Consider the following 7,883-nt stretch of genomic DNA (forward strand, 5'->3'; position numbering starts at 1 on the left):
ATTCACTATAATGTAAATATATTGATAACATATAGAATATTAATCAAAGTTAATCTATTTTGGACGGAGGAAGTATTAACCGCCCCCATTTTATAGCTGGAAAAAACTTTTTGGCCACAACAATATGGTCCAAATTTGGCCAAAATAGTAAAAAGTCCTATTCACACTATAAACTAGTTAGTTTTTAGATATTTTTGTCCTTTTCATCCTAAATTTAAATTTCTAACATTAATTTATTTAATAACCATTTTCCAATTCATTGAAAACTATCCCAATACATGAGAATGGACAATTTATGTATACTATTTTAATTATTTAATTTTTTTAATTGACAATTACATAATTAAATAATTGTTAAATGTAGTAGTATGTAATTAAGAAAATAAAAATTAATTGGTACAAATTTATTTATTAATTGTTAGTTATTTTTTTTCTTTTTTACGTTTAAAGTTGTTTAATTTTAGTTCAATTTTTAATTATGTATAGTTTATACGTTATACATATTTTGAGAAATTTAATTAAGTTCTTTATTTTTTATCTTGTTCGAGTTTATGATTTTTTTAATGAATATGAAAATTAGTGTATGAAAATAGAGTTTTAAAAGTGAATTCCCCAAATAGTCATCCAAGTTTTGAAAATTTTCTTCAACTATCACTTATGTTTCATTTAGGATCACAATATCACTCAACAACCACTTTTTTCCTCAAAAAATACTAAACACCTCAAAAGTCTTCTTCTCTCTTAGTTGGCATGGCATGGCATTAAAACTTTTTTTTTTTTTTTAGAAAATACTAAACCTATTTAACTCTTCAAACTCATTTAATCAAACTATAATTCTATTTTTTTTTCTGAAAAAATGCATTAGTTTATTAAAAAGATATTTTTATACTTAGAAAAACTTTATCGGTACTAAAACTTGACATATATTTTTTCAAAGGTTATTTTTCTAAATGGTCACTCATATTTTTGAATTCGTGACAAAAAATATTTTTAACATTTTAGAGATAATAATATGACTCAGTTATCATTATTATCCTAAAAAATATAAATATATCTCATACGTCTCTTTCTCTTCTAATTGACAGGCTATGTTATTAAATTATTTTTTTAGTAATAGACCTATTTAAATCATCAAACTTATTTAGTCAAAATTATATTCTTATTATTTTCTTTAAAAGAAATATATTAATTTATTAAGAAGAAATTTTCAGGCTTAGAAATCTTTTATCATTACTTACACTTTTAGTTTTTTTCTAAAGTTATTTTCTTGGATTGTCATCAATGTTTCTAGAGACGCTTATAAAAATCACTTTTTGTTTTTGCTAACATAATAATGTCACCCAATTATTAATATTTTTCTCAAAAAATCACTAAATACCTCAAAAGTTCTCTCCTTTTCTAATTAGCATGTCATACTAGTAAACCATCATTCTTAAAAAAATAATAAACATATTAACTCAACAAACTCATTTAACCAAAATAATAATTTTATTTTTATAAAAAATATATTAATTTATTAAGAAGAAATTCTCATACTATTTTTCTAGATGATCATTCAGGTTTTTATATATAATTGCCTACAAAGATAAGTTGTTTTCTAAAGAAAATAATATCAGTAAAGTAAATAAGTTACCTAAAGATTTTAATTTGCATGTAAAATAATATGGTAAAGATTAAGTTTTGGGAAAGAATTCCTAAACATGAAAATTAAACTAATGGATTTTTTTTTTTAAAAGAAGCAACAAAGTTATAATTTTGAGTAAATGAGTTTGATGAATTAAATGATTTATTATTTAAAAAAATGTGATTTTAATGGCATGATATGCCAACTAAGAAAGAATGATACTTTTTAGGTGTTTAGTATTTTTTTTTTTTAGAAAAAGAGTGATAGCTGAGTAATATTGTGATCCTAAATAAAATATAAGTGATATTTGGAAGAAATTAGCAAAACTTGAGTGACTATTTAGGAAATTCACTAAGAGATTTAATAATAACGTGTTTTGACATGCTTAAAATTTTGTTATTTTATATTTTTTTATAAATATATATACTAACAAAATACGTCGTGGTTAAATGTAAAAAAATATTTTTCTAAATAATCTAACCACAATTATTTTTTTCGTAACATTTGTAACAATAAGTCTGGCTAAAATTTATATACATATTTTATATGGTCCATGACTAAGAATTTGTAATTATTTCTATGAAATTTTATTATATTGCAGACTGTAGTTATAAAGAAAATTTTATTTTACAAGATATATATGGATAGTAAGTTATTTTATTCACGATAAATAATTTGTATCTATCTTCATATAATTAGCGAGAGTTTGTAAAATTTGCTTTAGATTACGTATATTAATTAATAAAATATTTAGATATAATAACTTATTTATTCAAATTATATTTGAAACTTATAAATAAGATCCTATAAATTTGAATTACGCCAAATAATAAACACCTCCAATCAAATGATAATTCTTAAAACACTTGATCATGATGAATCTTGAGTGAATCATATTAAAATTTTGTTTAAATTCTTTATAATTAATTAATTGAAGTTAAGATAATCATTTATTTTTTAAAAAATTATATTTGAAACTTACAAGTTATAAAATTGAATCGCATCATTGAAAACACTAGACCGATAAAGATATTATTCTGATGAAACAAGTCTAAAGTAAAATATAGTAAAGTTAATTTGTTTAAATTTTTATAATTCGTTAATAAAAAATAACTAAATTTAATCACTTATTTATTTAGATATAAATTATTGTACAAATAAACTTTTGTGATAACTATGTCCAATTATTAATTATTTGTTCAACTAATTATAACTATATTTATAATAATTATTAATTAATAATTTAATAGTAGACCATGAAAACATTGTTCAGAAAGATGAGGTTCGAGACTTTGAATAAAATAGCAACTATCATAACACTTGATCAAGGTAAAACTTGAGTGAGACATGATAAATTTTGTTTACATTGTTATAAATTGCAAATTGAAAGTAAATACATTATAATTACTTATTTATTTAATTATATGTCAAATTTGCTAGTAAGACCTATTAAGCCTATATCAAATCAAATTATATTTAATCACTTATTTATCTAAACTATATTTCAAATGTACTAGTAAAATTCGGTAAGATCGAATCAAATCAAGTGATTAACATATCTAATTATCTTAGATCGATGGTGTTTGATTTTATAATAAAGATTATCCAGTCATTATATAGTCAAGATATAATATCTCGCTCTCAAATGTAACCTTTTTTTTAGTTTAGTGTTGCTACAACAATTTTTCATTCATGATAAAAAATGATTATTAGCTACAAAATTCTGTCCAAATTCATTTCGCCATAACAAATAGTTATGGAACTTGAACCAAAAACTTAACAATTGCCATAATTTTTTGAAATTTGAAACAAAATGTACTCATTTAGTTACAATATTTTGCTTAAGGTAATATATTGTACTTAAAGATTTAGTATTGTTGCAATAATTTTAGTATGTCAGAGACATGTCAAGTTATACTTATGCGAGAGCATTCTTTTACTGACAAAAAGATAAGAGCTGATTCCACTTCTCAAGTAGTTAAAGATTCACATATATAATTTTTCTCTACCACTTTTCCTCCTCCTATGTTTTTTTTTTATAATTATTATGAAATTAAAAATCAATATTTTTGATGAGCAATTAATTCTTTTTTTTTTTTCATAATTTTTTAAAAATAATTGAGGTATGTGAAAATTGTGGAACTACACTGGGCATGTTGTAGGTGGAAGCTAGAAGAATTGAAAAATTGAATAACTGAAATCAAAGATAGGTCAAATTTATCGGCGATCACCTAACATTTAGTCTATCATACAAAAATATTGGTTTCAATTTTTTTAACATAAAAGTCATTTAACTTTAAAATAGATATACAAAAAGTACTTTCCTAGTTTGTGACATAAAAGTATCCTATCTTTAAAATTTAGTACAAATTATTCCATTTATTTTTTCAAAAGGTGTTTACAAAATTTACCATACAAATACATATATTAGTGCAAAAAATAGTCAAATTACATTTTCTTCAATATTACTAATATAAGATTAAAATTATTATAAAGAAATCAAACTAAGGAAATCAGGTATAATATTGTATACCCCCAACAAGTTATGTGTTAAAAAGTAAAATATCAGAGATGTTTCTATTATCATCCTGAATGTAATTAATTTATTTTAGATCCCTGCCATATTTTCTATATGATATATCAAAATTCAGATGAAATTTACTTCTTAATTAACTTGATCAAAGTTGAATGACTTTTAAGTGATAAAACATTAAGAAAAAAATACTTTTATGTTACAAAATTTTAAATTTGAATGACTTCTATGTAAAATAAATTAAAATAATAATAGTAATAATCATAATAATAATAATTAAACTATAAATTTTATAATTGGATGAAGTGTACATAATAATTTAAAAAATTATATTATAAATTTAAAATTAGATAACTAAATCAAAAACATCTTAATGAATTATTATTTTTTATATAATAAAGTTAGCCTTATAATTTGATAAAAACAGATGAAAACGAACGAGCTAAAAACAAGGGAAACAATAATAGTTAGTTGAGGAGAAAGAGAAGAAGGTGAAGTGGAATTATATGGTGGAATCCACTTTATAAAATCAATTAAATGCTTTCTTGCATAATTAATGATAGTTATAACTATGATTCATCCAATATAAACTTTTGACTTTTAAGTTTAGGAAATAACAAAACTTTAACTCCCTTTTGATTATCTATTTTTTAAACAAATTATTTTATTTTGAAAAAGAAAGGCTATGAAAGTCATTTCACAATTGTAGCCAAATTTAGGCCAAAATTTTGTGACTATTTAACACTTTCCTTTATAGGTTTTTTCGATTTTTTCCTGCCACTAAACTGCAAATGTACTGTAGTAATTATAGCTGGGGAGATACAGGAAGCTCGTTAAGTCATGTATGTACAAATGACCATTTTTGTGGACCTCAAAGTCAAACAATAATATATTCGGAAATTATAATTGACTCGATGCCGAGTGACTCGAAGGATTCAAAATGTCCTGTTTGGCCAGTTTTATTGTAATTAAATTGAAAAGAGAGGGTGCTACTGACATTTCACATTTTTTCCTACCCAAATTACCCTTCCCATATCAAAACCACTAGGTTTTGTATAAAAACCATTCCCCACACCTATCTTGTCATGTCTCCCACTATCTCTTTCCACTTACCCTTTATCTTTCTCATTTATTTAACTTTTATTCGCTTTATTTTTATTTTTTTTATAGTAAATTAGGGTTTGAGACCTTCCAATTTGGGAACTATTTGTTGGGCCCATTTATTATTATGACCCGATTTTGAGAACCTTTTGTTTGGGCCCAATCCAACTAAGTTCATTGTTAAAATTGTCCTCATTTTAGGTCTAATTTGATGGGCATATGTGTAAAGTCTTCATGGGTCATTTCTTGGGCCTTAAGTACAAATTAGGATTGGGGTGAAGTTGATGTTAATCTGGAAAAGTAAAAAAATCTACGTAGAATTTTTTTTTTTGTTGAAGTGTAAAGCTAAAATTTTGATTATGCCACAAATAACACCCCATCATCTTTATTAATTTACTACACTGATGCACAAGTTATTAGTTTTGAATTAATATTTACAATATGGATTACTAGGTACAAAATAATAATGTAATATTTTTAGTGATAACTGTTGGAATGGTTGCAATCAATCTTTTGATGTGTGTTGTGTATTGACATTGTTCCACTCACCAAGGTCTGTGGAATCCTTTTATTCATTATTTTTACTTCATGAATGAAAGCATTGACAGGCATAAACGTATTGTAAAGTTAGTAAACGTTTGTGGTTTCGCTAAATTTATTACAATAAAAAAATAACTATTTTGCATGCTAAGTGACATCTCTAGTATATACATTATGCCATTTCTTTAGTGAACGCTACCATGGATAATTAGGAATTTTATATAATACATTTCGTTGCAGTATGAATTAGCACGTATATCAACTAAATAGTTAATTAGCACGCTGTTCCTCAATTTTGAATTTTCTCCTCCCATGTTCAAGTATAATTTGAAGCAAATTTTCATATATCCTAGTTCAATTAAGGAAAACTATTAGGTGAGAATGTATTCATCAATGTATTTGTTAAGCCATCCACGAATGATCATGTTTAAACATTTGTAAGTTATTCTTGGACAATAGGACGTTTAGAGTTAAAGATTTGGACATTAACACATTCAATTGAAGCGTCACACAGAAAGTTCATAGTCTTTTGTTTCAGTGGTCTTGTCGGAGTGATTTTGTGTTGGACGCTTATTATTTGTTAGTTGTAGTTCATTACGCAATTAGAAAGAAGGTATTTATTTTTGTATTTAGTTTGATGAAGAGTAATTGGCTTCAACAAAATATTTTGCCTTCTTCAGTCCACGTAGATTGATCTGGACAACTTTTCATATACCCGAATAGTGACAAGAAGAAATGAATTTGTAAGGAATCTAAATAACAGTCTTCGTTTTTGTATAATTTTCTTCAGTTTAATCTAATCAATGTTAAATGTGTTCAACGACTAATCTAAGGTTTTTGTATCAATATATTCGATAATTCGTATGAATCGCTAGTCATTCAATTAACTTGTGTGGTCCGTTGTTTCCATAAAGTTAAGGCATGTGTAATATGAAAAGAAGACATCCATTTGTTCAGTCCAACTGGAAGAACAAAAAATACAACGGAAAAGGAGAAACAACAAATTAAAAAGACAGAAAAAGAAAATAAATAAACAACAGCCTAAGCAGCTGGATCAATACCCTCAACAGCCTCATCACCTTCTTCAATCCTCTCGTTGTTAACCTCTCGTATATAAGTGTGGAAACGATGCCACAACTCCCACAGATATCGCTTAAGCTGTTCTACACACTGATTAAGGTCCCTCACCTCATCTCTCAGTAGCTCAATCTCCAAAACAGTGTGATAACGTCTTCTTCTTCAAACCACACGACTATTTCCATTATTTGAGGAAGGCATTTTTTTTGTGTAAAAGAAGCATTTGAAAAGTTGTTAAGGAAAATCTATAAGATAAGATAAAAGATGAACAAAATCACAAAGAAAAGAGGATACATATGTATGTATATAAATAGGCAAAGGTTTTTGTTTTTGAATTAAATGAGAAATAAATTGTTTGTTTTGCCCTTTCAGCAACCTACAAGCCGATTCATACTAGGTCTTGGATATGGTAACGTCACCTAGGTTCTACCAAAAGCCTTGAGCAGTGTTAAAGTCAGTCATAATGGTGTACATGCATGCTGTCATTGACATAGGTTTTGCTCTACTGTTTGCCTTTGTCTTGTCCCATCCAAAATCAACCAAATCTGTCTGCAGGATTTTTCTGACCTTTCTCGTCAAAAATCTAGCAGAAATATTTGGTTGGTAAATCTAGATGACTTCTTTTCCATCTTTGAGACATTCAATTGGCAAAAAAAATCACAGAAAAAATACGAAACCCAAAGAAGGAGTGGTGTTGTGACAGTTGTTAATGCAGTGATAGTAAAGGAAAATTAAAACTTAGTAATGGGAACTGAAAATTGAAAATAGGAACTAAAGAGTACAGTTATAACTTTATTATTATTATTATTATTATTATTATTATTATTATTAATAATAATAATAATAATAATAATAATAATAATAATAATAATAATAATAATAAAATACATTCAAACCAATCCATAACCTTAAAACTTCTTCACACAGGGATTACATACTTAACATTTAATAAGACAGATCAGTTGGTACTTTTGGCTATCTCGATGAGAAAAATGTCATCTAATTCGA

Source organism: Capsicum annuum, chromosome 10 (assembly GCF_002878395.1).
Source record: "Capsicum annuum cultivar UCD-10X-F1 chromosome 10, UCD10Xv1.1, whole genome shotgun sequence".
Classification (NCBI taxonomy): Eukaryota; Viridiplantae; Streptophyta; class Magnoliopsida; order Solanales; family Solanaceae; genus Capsicum; species Capsicum annuum.